The 18945-nt window shown below is 42.3% G+C and overlaps 1 protein-coding gene across 4 annotated transcripts in view; it reads right to left on the reverse strand.

Annotated features, from left to right (window-relative positions):
- The window catches only part of LOC111970860 (beta-1,3-galactosyltransferase 1-like), a 136781-nt gene that overhangs the window by 30158 nt on the left and 87678 nt on the right, over nucleotides 1-18945 (reverse strand). The window contains exons 3-5 of one of the 4 annotated variants that reach the window (XR_011480663.1): nucleotides 11576-11723; nucleotides 9600-11199; nucleotides 9088-9353 (exon numbers count right to left, since the gene is read on the reverse strand). The exons of 1 other annotated variant lie outside the window; for it this stretch is intronic. The gene's annotated coding sequence lies outside the window, so the exon portion shown is untranslated. Of the gene's footprint in view, nucleotides 1-9087; nucleotides 9354-9387; nucleotides 11200-11575; nucleotides 11724-18945 lie in introns of those variants that run through there. 2 more of the 4 variants (XR_011480662.1, XM_023997583.1) reach the window with 2 other exon arrangements.

An 18945-nucleotide genomic window follows, 5' to 3' on the forward strand; every position in this document is an offset into this window, starting at 1 on the left:
GTCCTGACGATGAGAGGGCATGACCGCGTGGTAGTAGGGAGATGCTGTGGCGGTGGTTGTTGATGGGGTATGATTTCCGGAGACCTCTCTCTCCCATCGGTCCATAGTCTGCAGCACGCGATACATGGGCGTCCCTAAACTGTGTAACATGGTCACGTTTGCTGTCTGAACCTTGTCCTCGACTGGGAGAGGGCTGGCTGCACCTGCTGACCTCCATTTGAAGTTTGGTCCGTGATTCTGTTCAGGGTTGTGTGCGGCGAAGTAGCAGAGTCAAATGCAGGACACCAGTGTTGAGCGAAACACAAAACGTTTACTCAAAATCTCAGCAAAATTCCACAACGGAATAATTACAAAACATATAAGAAAATACAACAACCACTAACGTAACAAAACAATCACGGACAAACAGAAATGAAGCCAGAGGGTTAAATAGGGAACATAATAGGGGAATTGAAACCAGGTGTGTATAATACAGACAAAACAAAACGAAAACGAAAAAATGGATCGGTGGTGACTAGAAAGCCGGTGACGTCGACCGCCGAACACCACCCGAACAAGGAGAAGGGCCGACTTCGGCGGAAGTCTGACAGGATTAGATATGATGCTCTGGGGTATGTGAAGATAGATGCTCTGTTACTGACAGCAACACATGACACACATACAGTATAAAGTTCATGGGTTATAATTCAATTATATACTGTATTTGTGCCATTAAACAATGCACACACACACATCACAAATGGTACACACACTGTCCCAGTGATATGTCAACCTGCAGTTTCCAAATACTTTTCTGAGCCATGAGCGAGGTAAAGCATTTCCAAGTGACCCTCTACTCAACCTAACCCTGACAGTAAACTGTAGCAGATCCAGGCTGCTAACTACCGAGAATGATGCTCCGGCTGGGTAAGGGAGCCTTCGCTGCTACATCTAAACTAACAGCATGGTTCTCCCGCTTGGTTTACAGGAGCTGTCGCTGCTACATCTAACTACCCAGCATGGTGCTCGCTGGTAAGGTAGCTGTCGCCTGCTACAATCTTATCTAACTACCAGCATGGTGCTCTGTTGGTAAAGGAGCTGTCGCTGCTACATCTAACTACCCAGCATGGTAGCCCGCTGTAAGGAGCTGTCGCTGCTACATCTAACTACCCAGCATGGTGCTCCGCTGGTAAGGAGCTGTCGCTTGCTTCATCTAACTACCCAGCATGGTGCTCCGGCTGTAAGGAGCTGTCGCTGCTACATCTAACTACCCAGCATGGTGCTCCGCTGGTAGAGCTGTCGCTGCCTTGCATCTAACTACCCAGCATGGTGCTCCGCTGGTAAGGAGCTGTCGCTGCTACATCTAACTACCCAGCATGGTGCTCTGCTGGTAAGGAGCTGTCGCTGTACATCTAACTACCCAGCATGGTGCTCCGCTAGTAAGGAGCTGTCGGCTGCTACATCTAACTACCCAGCATGTGCTCCGCTGGTAGGAGCTGTCGCTGCTACATCTAACTACCCAGCATGGTGCTCTGCTGGTAAGGAGCTGCGCTGCTACATCTAACTTACCACAGACCATGATGCTCGCTGGTAAGGAGCTGTCGCTGCTACATCTAACTACCCAGCATGGTGCTCCGCTGGTAAGGAGCTGTCACTGCTACATCTAACTACCCAGCATGGTGTCTGCTGGTAAGAGCTGTCGCTGCTACATCTAACTACCCAGCATGGTGCTCCGCTGGTAAGGAGCTGTCGCTGCTACAATCTAACTACCAGCATGTGCTTCTGCTGTAAGGAGCTGTCGCTCTGCTACATCTAACTACCCAGCATGGTGCTCCGCTGGTAAGGAGCTGTCGCTGCTACATCTAACTACCCAGCATGGTCTCTGTTTGGTAAGGAGCTGTCGCTGCTACATCTTAACTACCCAGCATGGTGCTCTGCTGGTAAGGAGCTGTCGCTGCTACATCTAAACTACCCAGCATGGTTGCTCCCGCTGGTAAGGAGCTGTCGCTGCTTCATCTAACTACACTCAGCATGGTGCTCCGCTGGTAGGACTGTCCGCTGCTACATCTAAACTACCCAGCATGGTACTCTCGCTGTAAGGAGCTGTCGCTGCTACATCTAACTACCCAGGCATGGTGCTCTGCTGGTAAGGAGCTGTCGTGCTACATCTAACTACCCAGCAGGTGCTCTGCTGGTAAGAGCTGTCGCTGCTACTCTAATACCAGCATGTTCCGCTGGTAGGACTGTCGCTGCTACATCCTACTACTTTATTTCCAACCTCTGCAGAGCAGGAGACCATAAATAAATGATTAACTTGTCACATCCCTCAAGCCTGATCCTTCAGGAAGTGGCTTGAGAGGAGGTGGTGGTGGAAGCGGGGCAAGGGGTGGGTGGCGGGGGACACCGGAGGATGTCCACAGGTTAGAGGTGGAGGATAGATGGAGGGCAATGGTTGGAGGTGGGGAAGGGTGTTACAAATGATATCTGTCTTTTTTTGAGCGATACAGTGAATCAAGCATACTTTATTTGATCTATTTTATTTTTACCAGGTAAAGCTGACTGGGAACACCATTTACTTTTTAAAACAACGACCTAGAGGAGTAGCTGCAGGGGAGAGAGGCACACACACAGACATGATATCACCCCAGAGAAAACATTCGACATTAAGATCCCTGCCCCTCTGCCCACAGGCAACAGATCTGTATGTGTCCAGGCCTTAACCTTTAACACGGCTCTGTTTGACTACAAACATGCTTCAAAGGCAAAACAGAGTTGTGGGGAGTGCGTGAGCGTGTGTGATTCTGAGACAATGCGGATGAGTGAAAGATATAGTGTGTGAGTGAGTAATGTGTGTGTGTGTGTGTGCGGTATGTGTGTTTGGTAATGGAAGGGTGTGCATCGAAACACCCTTTTTGACTCCGAATGGCCATGTTACTATGGCAACAGGCTGGGTGAGGCGAGGGAATGTTCTCAATAGGAGAGTTCTGACACTGTGACGTGATCTGAATTCTCCCACATGATCAGCCGGACTCAGAACGATGTCTGTTCAAAAGAAAAGCCAACTTCCTCTTGGGTTTGGGCAGACTTGTCCTCTGATTTAGCCCAATAGACAGAYAGACTCAGGAATATTAGGCAATACTGGAACCACAGTGTGGTATCTAAATGGTATCATGAAAGTGATGTCCATCGGTGATTAGGAGAGCGTCAGGAGTGGTTATGTCAACGACTGACAGGAACAAATCATGAGATACACATTTCAGGTTTAGTTGATATGAAACAATGTATAATCCACAGCATTAGCAGGGTMAATCAAGTAAAAAATCAATAATAATCAGCTCAATAATATCATTATTGTTCATCCTCTATGGGTATCACATGATAAAGCCATGTGCACCAGCTTAAGCAGCCTTGGATATAGAGGACTTAAATGTATGCTGATACAAACACGTCAACAAGCAAAGATTGGCACAGCACGTTGGGTAGAATAATTGGCACAGCTCTGAATGAATATTTTACTATCTTCTGGACTGGTTCCCTCTGCTGAACGAGGGGGATCCACAACGCACTTCTACTGAGAGCTCTGTTTCAAATCCCTGACCATTGTTTTTAATGAGTGCACTCCATATGTTTTCTTGTGTGTGTGTGTGTGTGTGTTCGTTGGGCTCCCTTAACACTGTTGACAGCCATTGATACAGCACCAGCTTCACTGAGTATGACTGGCTGTCACGGTGGAAGGGGACATTAATTCATTGGAGACTGAAGGAAGGGGACTGGCTTTCTGCCATGACAGATCGATAGAAGGAGGCGTTAGGGAGAGACACCCTTTGGAAGACACCAAGATAGCAGCCAGCAGGCAGATATTGTAGGAACTCTTCAAAGAGCACTCAGTGGAARCTTAAAGAGACTGACTGGTGGGCAGCTGTCTGACTTAAGAGGAGGAGGAAGGAGGAGGAAGGAGGGAGGAGGACTGAGACGAGCCGTCATATCTAGCTGGCTGGCGTGATTAATGTTGAGATTGGAGAGGGAGGCTGTTCTACTTTATGAGGCCCCCGTCAGCTTTTACTGCCTGAAGTGAAGGGCCATGCAATCTGTTCTAAGATGGAGCCATCATGGAGAGATAGGGGGTTTGCATTCGCGGCTCGGGTTCACCTCTTGTCTTGTTGCTGCTTCGAGTTTATCCTCCATTCACAGTACCATTCAAAAGATGGGACACACCTACTCATTCAAGGGTTTTTCTTTATTGTAGAATAGCAGTGGACATCAATACTATGAAATAACTCATCTGGAATCATGTAGTAACCAAACAAGTGTTAAACAGATGAAAATATATAATGTATGTGAGATTCTTCAAAATATTCACCTGTCACGATCGTCATAATGATTGGACCAAGATGCAGCGTGGTATGTTTCCATCCCTTTATTTAGGAAGAGAAAACTCAAAGAACAAAAACAATAAAGCGAACAAAACGAAACATGAAGCTCAAAATAGTGCTAACAGGCAACTATACATAGTCAAGATCCCACAAAGCACAATGGGGAAATGGCTTAACCCTTAACCACCCTTAATCACACCCCGACCTAACCAACATAGAGAATAAAAAGCTCTCTATGGTCAGGGCGTGACACCACCCTTTGCCTTGATGACAGCTTTGCACACTCTTGGCATTCTCTCAACCAGCTTCATGAGGTAGTCACCTGGAATTAATTTCAATTAACAGGTGTACCTTGTTAAAAGCTATTTTGTGGAATTTGCTTCTTTCTTAACGCGTTTCAGCCAATCAGTTGGGTTGTGACAAGGTAGGGGTGGTATACAGAAGATAGCCCTATTATGGCAAAAACAGCTCAAATAAGCAAAGAGAAATAGTCCATCCTTATTTTAAGACATGAAGGTCAGTCAGTCAATACAGAAAATGTCAAGAACTTTGAAAGTTTCTTCAGGTGCAGTCGCAAAAACCATCAAGCGATATGATGAAACTGGCTCTCATGAGGACCACCACAGGAAAGGAAGTCCCAGAGTTACCTCTGCTGCAGAGGATAAGTTCATTAGAGTTACCAGCCTCAGAAATTGCAGCCCAAACAAATGCTTCACAGAGTTCAAGTAACAGACACATCTCAACATCAACTGTTCAGAGGAGACTGRGGGAATCAGGCCTTCATGGTCGAATTGCTGCAAAGAAACCACTACTAAAGGACATCAATGAGAAGAAGAGACTTGCTTGGGTCAAGAAACACGAGCAATAGACATTAGACCGGTGGAAATTGGTCCTTTGGTCGGATGATCTCCGCATGTGTGGTTCCCACCGTGAAGCATGGAGGAGGAGGTGTAATTTTGTGGGGTGCTTTGCTGGTGACACTGTGATTTATTTAGAATTCAAGGCTCACTTAACTAACATGGCTACCACAGCATTCTGCAGCGATACGCCATCCCATCTGGTTTGCGCTTAGTGGACTATCATTTGTTTTTCAACAGGACAATGACCCAACACACCTACAGGCTGTGTAAGGGCTATTTGAACAAGAAGTAGAGTGATGGAGTGCTGCATCAGATGACCTGGCCTCCACAATCACCCGACCCCAACCCAATTGAGATGGTTTGGGATGAGTTGGACCGTAGAGTGAAGGAAAAGCACTCAACAAATGCAAAGCATATGTGGGAACTCCTTCAAGACTGTTGGAAAAGCATTCCAGATTTGTTTAACACTTTTTTGGTTACTACATGATATGTGTTATTTTATAGTTATGTTGTCTTCACTATTATTATACAATGTATAAAATAGTAAAAATAAATAAAAAGCCTTGAATTAGTAGGTGTMTCCAAACTTTTGAGTGGTACTGTACATGTATCAGCTGTATCTGGAGTGACACGGTTAATCAGATTGTTTTAAACCTTTTTAATACTGATCCATCTGCACATTATATAAGTTAAGAAAAAGGTGGAGTATATTATATACTGAATAAAAATATAAACACAACACACAACAATTTCTAAGATTTTACTAAGTTGCAGTTCATATAAAGAAATCAGTCAATTGAAATAAGTTCATTAGGACCTAATCCATAGATTTCACATGACTGGCAATACAGTCATGTGGTCATAGATAACACAGATTTAAAAAAAGGTAGGGTCGTGGATCAGAAAACCAGTCAGWATCTGGTGTGACCACCATTTGCCTCATGCAGCGTGACACATCTGTTGATTGTGGCCTGTGTAATGTTGTCCCACTCCTCTTCAATGGCTGTGCAAAGTTGCTGGATATTGGCGGGAACTGGAACACGCTGTCGTACACGCCGATCCAGAGCATCCCAAACATGCTCAATGGGTGACATGTCTGGTGAGAATGCAGGCCATGAAGGAACTGGGACATTTTCAGCTTCCACGAATTGTGTACAGATCCTTGCGACATGGGGCCGTGCATTATCATGCTGAAACATCAGGTGATGGGGCGGATGAATGGCATGACAATGGACCCCAGGATCTCGTCACGGTATCTCTGTGAGTTCAAATTGTCATTGATAAAATGCAATTGTATTCACACTCTGTTCACAATGTTGACATCAGCAAACCGCACGCCCACACGACGCCATACACGTGGTCTGTGTTTGTGAGGCTGGTTGGACGTCCTGAAAATTCTCTAAAACGACATTGGAAGTGACTTATGGTAGAGAAATGAATATTCAATTCTCTGGCAACAGCTCTGGTGGACATCCCTGCAGTCAGCATTCCAATTATAAGCTCCCTCAAAACTTGAGACATTTGTCACATTGTGTTGTGTGACAAAACTGCACATGTTGGAGTTGCTTTTTATTGTCCCCAGCACCTGTGTAAAGATCATTATCTTGGCAAAAGAGACACTCTCACTAACAGGGATGTAAACAAATTTGTTCACAACATTTGAGTGAGGTAACCTTTTTGTGCACATGGAACATTTCTGGGATCTTTTATTTCAGCTCATGAAAGATAGGAACAACACTTTACGTGTTGCGTTTATATTTTTGTATATAGTTGGTCTTTGAAAGTGACAGGCAGTGGAGCTGTCAGATGAGTGGGGCACGGGGGGAACTCAAGGTCTGTATTGTTCGTTAGTTCTCAGACAGGTAGCTATAGCAACGTGAGAGAGGAGCCAGTGTGAGTTTGCTCTGTGTGAGAGGAGAGTGAGTCGAGTGTTGCCTGTGTCGAGGGAGTGAGGGAAGAGGTAGCACTTCTCTGAGGTCTCAGAGGGAGAGCAGTGTGTGGTGTTTGTTTAAATTGGACCAGTCTGGTCTCCTGCTGGAGGTTGAGTGGACCAAGGGACCTCAGGGCCAGATATTGTAATGATGAGAAACCGATGTGTGAAGACTAGAGACAGGAAGCTGTCAAAAAATGCCTTAGCAGGAAGTAGGAAGTCATTAGAGCAACAGGTGGTGTGGTGTGGCATCCTTCTCATCACTTTCTTGTGTCTCTCGCTCCCCATCTTTCTATCTTTTCTTTCAGTCTCATCTCTCTATCTCTCTCTCGCCCCTTACCTGAATCCCTCCCGTCTCTCTCCTTTCTCTTCCTGTTTCTCCTCATCTCTCGCTCTTTCCTACTCGTTCACTCTCAGGGTTATTTTTCACCTTCCAATCCAAGAGGTTCTTCTAATCTCTCCCTCTCCTGCTCTTGCTTTTGTTGCTCTACTTCGAAATCAATTACAAAACAGTCTGCAGTTGTGATTGGTACAGCAGCGTCTGCTATATTGGAACAGTGAGTTCTTTTCAGGTTTACTTTATGTTAAATCTAGTCCTCTGACTCCCTTCTCAGAGTGCTACTTAACGAGACTGSTCTGCTTCTAAATGCATTAGGGAAGGTTTCCAATTATACGATGCAAATAGAATTAATAACATTCTTTGTCAGATAAATGACACATATCAAACTAAGGAGAGAGAAAAGGCACCAGGTTAGTTAGAACTCCTCTGCTCATTTAAATATTTGCATAGCCCCCCATTCCTACTCTGCAATAAATAGAGGTGTGATATCGTGATCGACCAAAACAAAAAGGAACGATCGTGACTAGTAGAGTACTTGTCTTGTTTCTAGGGCTATTAGCGTTTCGGCTATTTTGAAAGGATCTGTGTATAATCAGGCTACACAACACATTATCCAGAGATGGGAGTGGTAATTATGGGCTCTAATAGGGGCCAATTAGGCTGACTCTTCAAGCTTTACACTGTAACGCTTTGTTTCATTCCTCTATCCACAGTGGCATGTGGTATTTCCTGTACTGTGAGGGCTGCTGTTACTGTGGTAGGAAGTCGGTTAAATCCTAGTGTAACCACGCCCATTTCTATTGTTCTATGATGAATACTAGTAGATTCAAAAACATGAACTGGCGCACACCCAGAGAAATGTGTTTGTGTGGAGGTGCTGACTAACGGCGAATAAACTATAAACTATCAAAATAAAGGAAGTCGCACACTCCATGTATAAACTCCCAGCATTAAGTTGCTGCAGCATTAAGTTGCTGGAAGTTTATACATGGAGTGTGCGACTTTCTTTATTTTGATAGTCTATGATGAATACTAAACATTTTAAAAATATATATTTAACCAGGCAAGTCAGTTAAGAACAAATTCTTATTTAACAATGACGGCCTACCCCGGCCAAACACGGACAGCGCTGGGCCAATTGTGCACCGCCCTATGGGACTTCCAATCACGGCCGGATGTGATACAGCCTGGATTCAAACCAGGGACTGTAGTGACGCCTCTTGCACTGAGATGCAGTGCCTTAGACCACTGCGCCACTCAGGAGCCCCTAAATGTAGCTCTATGTTCAAATATCATGACAAACATCATGTTTGATATTCTTGTGTCTATCCTGTTTGACTCAAATCAGGACGAGAACACACTTTTAGGTACATTTGTGATATAGCTTGATTAGCTCAAAGCTTCCCCTGAAAATCAAGCTAGATAGCAGATACTAATGCCTTGAGAAAAAAAGACGTCAGGCCAACACTACAAATGGAACACTTCAAGATACCCACTTGTTACCAGACGCCATGATCTTGTTAAAAAACTTGTTTTTGTTACTTTGTTAGTACTTTTATTTTATTATTTTATGATGTGATTCTTTTACTTTGATACTTGTATCTTAACACTAAACAAATACATTTGCCTCCCCTTCCTCCCCCCAGTATGTCCTCTCCTCCTAGGCTGTAATGTGAAGGACACCTCCCAGTGTGTCTCATCCAGAGGCTGCGATGTGAAGGACACCTCCCAGTGTGTCTCATACAGAGGCTGCATGGTGTTGGAGAGATTGTGTCCCTGGAGCTCTAGGCCCAGGTAGGGAAGGATTCACTACTGTTCTCTAAGAACTCTGAAAACGTACAGCTCAAAACACTCTCAGTCGCTTTTCCAAACTAGATTATATTTTTGTGTGTGTGTGAGAGATAAGAGGGAGGGAGAGAGAGAGAGAGGGAACAAATTACAAAAATGTTCCTTGCCATAGAACAAATCAGTGGAGACAGTCGATGAGGAAAATAACCAAACCAATAATGCAAGCAAAGATAATAGCCTAGTTTAATAAAAGTTCTCATCAAACACATCTTTTAATTAACAAAACACTTTTTTCCCCAGAGATGCCAATGTGTAGAACTGGTTTTAACCTTAGTGACTCAAAGTCATGTTTTCCATCCACGACAGTAGAGGACAGTAGCCACTCTTCCAAGATGTTCAAAATCATGACAACGGCATACTGTAAGAAGAGCAAATACCACACTGTTAAAGAGCATCGTTCCTTGCTAATAGAGCTGTGATGACTCCAGACATTGCAGGGTGGGTAATTCTGATTGGTTCTCTGTTGGTTCTATTGGCCTTGCCGAGCAGCCCTCTTTCGAAGCCCRCATTTCAACACTCAACGGGACACTGAGCAATATTGATTGAGATAGTTGGGTTGTTTGAACATTAAAGAGCCTAAAAGTGGTTATTTGAAGTCTGACACCCCCTGCCCAGCACGCATAAAGACACAGATACACACYGACACACAGTGACAGTTGCTTCTAGTCAAACAGTCTCAGTCTGTGAGCCATAAGAGCATAAGATTCCCTTCAGACATGTGGCCCGTCAGTGAGGGGTGTTCCCAGGGCTCTATAGGTCTCTACTGCATACACCCCAACTTAACCCTTGTTTGACACTCTCAGCCACTGAACAGTAATCAGTGTACTATTGTGCTTGCATACTTTATATGCCTCAACTGTATATAAACCCCTTGTTAACCCTCGGTTGACACCCTCAGCCTCCTGGCAGTAATCACCGCACTGTTGTCACTCACACACTGACACCGACATGCGTTACTAAGACCCCTGCTACARCGTGGAAAGAGTGTGAGATCGATGTGGATCCAAACTGAATTGAACCATTATAATGAGGGCAATTCCCTGGGAAACTGCAGGAGAAACAAATCTCCTTAAATCACTACCCACACAGCAGCCTATAATGACCATATAATGGAGGCCTCCAGTGCTCCCACTCGATTTGGGCTGAGTGTAAAGAAATCATATTTGCACGTCTTAAATTATACACCACGATTTTTGTTTTACGTTGTAAAATGACTAAGCAACCATTTATTAGAAATATTGTAAAATACGGAAGCAAGTGTTATTGCAAAATCAACCATTGTTACAGCCTGAACAGTGTTAAAACATGTAATGTGCTATTTAAAACCTCTTTCTAGGTAAATCTCCAACATGGTTGCCTAAACAATAGAACAAGGAATATCCAAGAGAATCTTGTATTTTGAATCTTGAATAATCTCTTATTCAACGTAAACACTAAGTCCTACTTAAGTAAAGGGAAGTCGAGCATCACGTCAGTATGAGGTAGCGGAAAGTCTTTTTCGTGAACATAAATGACAATTAAAGAGAAAGCAGACAGTGAGAGAGTGAGAAACAGCGGGTATAGAGAGAGGTATTTGGAGCGGAGTGGTGCCGGAGCGCTCATTAGCCGAGGCTGAGGTGGCGGTACAGGATGCCCGACACGTCTTCAAACATGAGATTGCGCCGGTGTTTGACTCGCTTCTACACATTAGCATCATCAAAGTGAATAGTTAAGAGACCGAATTAAGAGAATAAAGCATATGCATGACAGAACCCATAAACCTTAGCAAAGGGCGTTAGTGTGGAAGAGAGAAAAAGAGAGATTGAGAGAGATAAAGAGAGAGAGAAAGGATGTGTGCAGTGCATGCAAGCAAACCTTAGCTTCCCCTGCCTGAGAGAGAGAGAGAGAGAGAGAGAGAGAGAGAGAGAGAGGGGTGAGATTTAAGCACACATCATATCTATTGAACTTTTACCAATCAAAACAATGAATTACACTGTAAATACCGAAGTAATAGAAAATGACAATGCTGACATATGACAGTCAGTGCAATTCAAAGCTGCATCAAGGATACTTCTTTAGAAAAGGCTGGATAATGTTTTCTATAATTGTAGTCTTCAGGCCATGAAAAGAAAATGAACAAACAGAGAGATTTTCTACAGTGCAAAAACCTTGAAGAAAAAAAATGGGAGGTACTTTATTTTCAACAGTTTTTCCCCCAAAAGTATGGCGTCTTTTCATAAAGACTGACTTTGCATTTTTATCTCACCTTAAGGTATAGAGCTCGTCATCAAAACGTAATCTCTCACTGGTCCTGCAGGCAAAACAATGGACAGCCTTGACCTCAATCTTTCAGACTTCTGGCTTGGTTCCTTCAGCCCCTAGCCCCTTCTTCTACCCCTTTGGTGTTCACAGATCTGAAAGGAATGGATAGGAGTAAGCAAGAAAGATGATGACTCCACCTCTCCCATAGGCTAAGTGGAGTTCCTCCGCCATTATCTCTTACCAAACCAATCCTTTAATATCTGTGAGCCTSTGTCTCTGATTGGCAATTACTATTACCCTGCAATTACTCTTCAATTCAATGAATAGCTTACGATCACAATAGATAATTACAACACTCCTATTCTGACAGAGGCACAGTAGGCTGCTCTGAGGAAAATAGGAATGAATACACCGTCCAAGGATTTTAATCAGTGCAATTAGTAAATGGTGCACAATAGAAAGAGTATAAATGACAGTTTATCTTCTTGTAGAGTCTCTGTTGATGTGTCACCAGGTGGTTGTGGGTAAATTGGTGAGATGGCAGGACCTGTAGACACTAGATAATACATMAAGCACTTTATACCATAAATTACCTGAAGTCTACCAAATAAACTATTTGCCATACCTCCCAAGCTCCCATTTGAGCTTGGGAGGTACAGTACATTCCAATTATGATGTGAATTAATTCAGGCTAAAGCGTGGCATGTTGTACAGTACAAACAATGTAGGGATACAGAGAAGGTTAGAACTCTGAGTGAACTGTTTAACTTTGGTGTGTTTCGTCAGTGATGAGGGACTCTGTGTTAGTAATGTGATTTATGGTAGTTGGCAGATCAGAAGACAATTTCTCCAGGCATCTCTTTGTACTGTATGTGTGTGGGCAGATGTAATGTAGGGATACAGAGAAGGTTAGAACTCTGAGTGAACTGTTTAACTTTGGTGTGTTTCGTCAGTGATGAGGGACTCTGTGTTAGTAATGTGATTTATGGTAGTTGGCAGATCAGAAGACAATTTCTCCAGGCATCTCTTTGTACTGTATGTGTGTGGGCAGATGTACGATACTGTGTGTGTGTGTGTTTGTGTGTGTGTGTGTGCATGCGTGCGTGTGTAAGAGAGAGAAAGAGACTGCCTTAGGTACTCGTGTGTACAATAACTGTTAGTGTCTGTGTCCTTGTGTTTTTGTACGCGTGTGTTTGTGTGCACGACTTAGTGTGCTTATGTGTGACTTCGCAGTGTTCACAGGTCCGTGAGTGGGAAGAGAAAAAGCACATGGGCTGGGAGAAGGAGAGTGTGTGGTTGCATGGTGCCAGTTCTTTGGTTTTAGAATCTAAATTAGGATTATTTTCAAAGAAAATAGAACAAAACCATTAGAGTCACAGTGCTCTTTGTTTGAGGTCAGAACAACTCGCTGAGGTAAAGCARTTTCAAATATTTATCCTTCTACTTTTTAAATGACCTTTAGTCATAGAGATTGATGAGCATCTAGCAAGGGAACAAGMATYAACTACAAACAGAACATCAACATGGTAATGGGTACGTCTACTTCACACTCAAACATGCATCCTTCAACCAGACACACTGTAGAAGAYACTCTGTCTTWCTCTCTCTCTATCAACCTGTCTATAACCCTGTCACCATGGTGATAATGAAGACAAATTGATAATATATGCAGTAAACACACCTTGACCACAAATCTAAATGACTAGATAGATACCATAGGGTTCCCAGCCAATTTTCTCAACCAGGTGTTGATTGGCTATTTCTCTCAAGAACCATGACATAACAATACCTTCCATACCATCCATGGAATACATCATACATACATATCTACCACACTACACATATTTCTCTTRCTCTCATGAAATGTCCCAGATAATACTGACAAATCTGCTTCTTGGCCCAGTTTCTGCATTCAACATTCCTATACATAATTGGGTTAGTGRACAATAACTGTATGCAGCTTCATGATGGTTCAAAGACTCCCCTGTTCCRCCTCCTCCCACCCCCGCCCGTCTCCCAGTCTCCATAGATAGGTTGGTTGTTTAGCAACAAAACCGAAGCGTGCGCAACTATGGGACAAAACAGACTTACTGTAGATTGTTGACAACATGTAAACCATATTTAGTGTCCAATGTTGTTGGCTCTCAAATACATAGTCACAGTTGTTGGTTAGCTAGCTAGCCAGCACATTTTTGCCATATTAACGTAGACATGACATCAGCCAAAACACCTAATAACAAGATGGTATCAAGAACAACATAAAACTAGCTGAAATTAGCATCCTGCAATTCTCCACATGGCAGCTTCTTGTCATCGTCATTGCTAGCTATCTGGCCATCCAGATTAAATTACAACAACACACGGACTTCTGCCCCATTGAATCGTGTGCATCTCTTCGGTGATGTTGTCAGCTAACCCGTCTATAAAGTCGAGCAGTGATGCGGTGACAGAGGGGGAAGGAGAAGAGGACGATGTCACCATGGGACAGGAACTAATTACGCTTCCATTATTCTACAGTTCCACTCTCTGCATAGCATTAAAAGCTTACACCCTCATAGAGTACTGTGCTCTGCTAGTGTGGTGTCTGTCAGTGTATCCTCAGAGCACAGCTGCATGGATATACTGCCATTTAGGTAGACACCCTGTCGCCATGGGGATAAGAGATGATGTAGCCTGGTCATTTTATTGGATATTTTTTCATTCGGTTAGTCTTGCCTTACCTCTGCTCAGAGTACACTCCTGTGTTAGTAGTGCTAAGGCAAGCACAACATAGTAAACTTGACAAAACTGAATAGATGAATATTGAATAGGCTGACGCAATAAGGTAAACATTCCATAGAATGTAATTAATGGGGCTTGTGAAGCAAGAGTCCCCACTTTAAATCTTTGTCATACTTCTTATTATTAGGAACGCTACTCCTCTTATACTGTTTAAGCTAGAAACATAATTCCAACTTTAAAATGTGCAGAGAGGTCAGGACCAGTGTGCTTGCATACAACGTTTTTATATATATTTTATACTTTTAAACTCCCAGATTTCCAACATTCCATTCACTGGGAACAATGCAACTTTTGACAAAAATCTGCTAATTTGACCCCTTTCGCAACCTGTTAGTCAAAACGTGAGAGCATGTGAAATCTTCCTCTACTTCTCTGCTATTCCAATCGGAACAAAAATAACTGCTACCAATCTACCGATACAGCTGTTTTAGTAACCGCATTAACATTTTTCCCACAAAACCTTTTACAAACAACTGAAAAATGACATCTTGGTCTACTGCTCTGGTATTACAATTATCTGGAATCAAAACAGAATTATCTACTACCAATCAAAAGTTCCAGCTGTTTGTCTGAGTTTAGAGCGACGAAAAGTAGCTAGCTAAAGCCAGCTAACAGCTCTCAGTCATGTCGTTGAGCAGCCCAAACGGAGCCATTGCTATGGACACTCACAAACACTTAAAGGCTATGACATCTTGGTTTACTTCTGTTCTATTTAAAGCTGGAATCAGAACGTAATTACCTTCTACCAATCAACAGTTACAGCTGTTTGTCGGAGTTTAGAGTGACGAAAATTAGCTAGCTAACATCAGCTAACAGCTCTCTCATGTCTTGTCATTGACTATATAACGTAAACTCACCCCATTCCGTACAAATGTGCGCAACCGCAACATTCAAACGAGGCTACAAAGAAAACTAATGGGACTGTAGCGACTGTGTTGACTTCAAAATCGGGGGTGTGAACTAGGTTTCTATTCAAGCGTTGATCGACATGGTAATGGRTCTATYGTATTGGAGAAAAGTTGAAAAAACGGACCCTCCMTTACATCGTGACGTGTCATGTCGTAACGTACAGCACGCATAAAGCAACTATTTCTGTCTTACAATCTCTCTCCACCAGGTGTAGCACTTCTCTCATCGTTTAAAAACAAGAAATGGACAGTGACGGGGTAAGGGGGTGATACCTAGTCATTTTTTGCGTCATCATTGCATGCGATCATCATTCTCAAAGCCGCTGTTTACTTCTAAGATCACTTTAGCACCGCCCTAAAAACCCGATTCAAATTCGACACAAACCTTCAAATAGGTATGTAATGACACATTATATAAACTCTTTATAGTGTTTTATTTACATTTTAGGTGACCTTACATAAGGTGATAAGTTGGACAGATCGAGTGAAAAAAAGCAATTTTCCCACACAAAATCTCTCCTTCTCACTATCACGCATTAGTTTCCCTTCCCCACCCGCCATTTTTAAAAAGACCCGACGGGACTCATTGCCTGCTTGAATTATGCAGAAACGGGCAGCGTTTAGGTCATGTAATTGATCATGTTGGAAAGGGGAGAAATTGTGCTTTACAATGGTATTGACATTACAGTTGATCTGGAAGTATTACGTTTTTGGGGCGCTAAAATAAGAGCAATTGTACGGACCAAGGCGATGTACGAGTTTACGTGAGTTTACGTTAAATGTGCATAAAATAACTTACCAACAGTAATTCTTGAACCGTTCAAGATAGAGACCCCAAACCAACTTTCACATGTTCAGGCTATCTTAACTTCAAGTTCTCAAAAACGTTATTAATAAGGATTTGCCCTTTTTWAAAATTTTCACCAAAAATGACATACCCAAATCTAACTGCCTGTAGCTCAGGCCCTGAAGCAAGGATATACATATTCTTGATACCATTTGAAAGGAAACACTTTGATGTTTATGGAAATGTGAAAGGAATGTAGTAGAATATAACATAATAGATCTGGTAAAAGATAATACAAAGAAAAAAAAATTACGTTCTTTTGTATTTGTTTTGTACCATCATCTTTGAAATCCAAGAGAAAGGCCATAATGTATTATTCCAGCCCAGGTGCAATTTAGATTTTGGCCACTATATGGCAGCAGTGTATGTGCTACGTATTAGACTGATCCAATGAACTGTTGCATTTCTGTTCAAGATTTTGTATCAAGACTGCCCAAATGTGCCTAATTTGTTTATTAATAACTTTTCATGTTCAAAATTGTGCACTCTTCTCAAACAAAAGCATTGGTATTATTTCGCTGTAATAGCTACTGTAAATTGGACAGTGCAGTTAGATTAACAAGAATTTAAGATTTCTGCCCATATCAGATATGTCTATGTCCTGGGAAATTTTCCTGGGAAAAACCTCATGTTGTAAGTAACAAGTACAACCTCATGTTGTAAGTATCATGTTTGTCGGAGTTTAGAGTGACGAAAAGAAGCTATCTTATGTCAGTTAACAGCTCTCTGATGTTTCGTCATTGAGCAGCCCAAACGGAGCCGTTGTTATGGATACTAGCACACGCAGAGGAGCTCATGGGGCAGCACAGGAAGCTAGGGACAGACAGAGATGGACAGAAGTTGATCCATCCTTAGTTTTCCACTATCACAGCCATTAAACTATGTAACTGTTTTCCTTCCTCTCTGGCAACTGAGTTAGGAAGGATGCCTGTATCTTTGAAGTGACTGGGATTATTGATACACCATCCAAAGTGTAATTAATAACTTCACCATGCTCAAAAGGATATTCAATGTCTGCTTTTTTATTTTTACCCATCTACCAATCAAATCAAATTGTATTTGTCACATGAGCCGAATACAACAGGTGTAGACCTTACAGTGAAATGCTTACTTATAAGCCCTTAACCAACAATGCAGTTTTCAGAAAAATACCTAAAAAATAAGAAATAAAAGTAACAAATAATTAAGAGAAGCAGTAAAATAACAATAGCGGGCTATATACAGGGGGTACAGAGTCAAAGTGCGGGGCACCGGTTAGTCGAGGTAATTGAGGTAATATATACATGTAGGTAGAGTTATTAAAGTGACTTATGCATAGATAATAACAGAGTAACAGCAGTGTAAAAAGAGGGGCATTGGAAAACCTCCCTGGTCTTTGTGGTTTAAATTCAGTGCTCGACTGAGGGACCTTACAGATAATTGTATGTGTGTACAGAAATGAGGTAGTCATTAAAAAATGTAATTCAAACACTATTATTGTACACAGAGTGAGTCCATGCAACTTAATATGTGACTTATTAAGCAAAGCATAACTTCTAAACTCATTTAGGCTTGCCATAACAAAGGGGTTGAATACTTATTGACTCAAGACATTTCAGCATTTCCTTTTTAATTAATTTGTAAACATTTGTAAACACATAATTCCACTTTGACATTATTGGGTATTGTGTGTAGGCCAGTGACACAAAATCTCAATTGAATCCATTTTAAATTCAGGCTGTAACACAACAACATGTGGAAAAAGTCAAGGTGTGTGAATACTTTCTGAAGGCACTGTAACGGCTTTGCTTTAATAAATAGTTAGGTAAAAAATTATTACTTCTTCCACTACCACAAATATACTTTTAAAAGAGCTAAAGCAAGCCCCACAACCATCTAGTTATCTAGTTATTGTTTTACTCTTCATAAAAGTAGAGTTTGTACATTTTGGAATTGGAAAACATGTTTGTTTTCAGCCAAAAAAGACTAACACTATCCTGCTTTTAAGCTGTACATTATACTGCAACATGGACAAAGGTCAAATGGACATTAGAGCCTTCATGAAGTGGCCACTAAAAGCACTCAACGCAGATTTGCCTACAGAATGTGCACTTGCTCTTACTACGAGTCAAATAAATGCTCCCAAAAAAGAACATAATATCCATAATTTGATTCAGAGACCAAAAAGGGCCTTGGGGGTATTTTATCTAACGTTATCAGAGAAGAGGATTCCAAAGTATTTCTTTCTTTATCAGTTTCAGAGGCACATGTTTTATATATAATTCCTGAAGATACATCTTTTTTTTGTTGAGCTGTTCTACTTTCCTCTCAGTCTATTGTACAGCCTGAAGAGGTACAGATACTCTGATGTATCTAGTACACACTATCCTCACAGTCTGTTCAGCAATACATCCATTCGTTCTACTGACAGACAGTCGTAATACAGGAAGACAGGTTATCTTACATATGCTAACATTGTAGCTGTGTCTTTATGTTCACTATAGACCTACAGTAGAGCACACATCCAATCTGTTTAAATCTTCCATAGACCGTACCATAGGACTACCTTGTTGTCGTTGTACCTAATGATCATAGGGCGTGATAATATGTGCAGGGGGCACGTCTCACCATTTGGCAACGTGGGGAAATGTACCTTTGTTCACTGCTGCAGACCACATAATATGACAGAGCATAAAGTCAGCCTGGAGCAAACACAAAGCCCTGACCTCAATCAAACAGAACATTTGTGGGCAGAACTGAAAAAGAGGTGTGCGAGCAAGGAGGCCTACAAACCTGAATCAGTTACACCAGCTCTGTCAGGAGGAATGGCCAAAATTCACCCAACTTAATGTGGACGCT

This window comes from Salvelinus sp. IW2-2015, linkage group LG12 (assembly GCF_002910315.2).
Source record: "Salvelinus sp. IW2-2015 linkage group LG12, ASM291031v2, whole genome shotgun sequence".
Lineage (NCBI taxonomy): Eukaryota > Metazoa > Chordata > Actinopteri > Salmoniformes > Salmonidae > Salvelinus > Salvelinus sp. IW2-2015.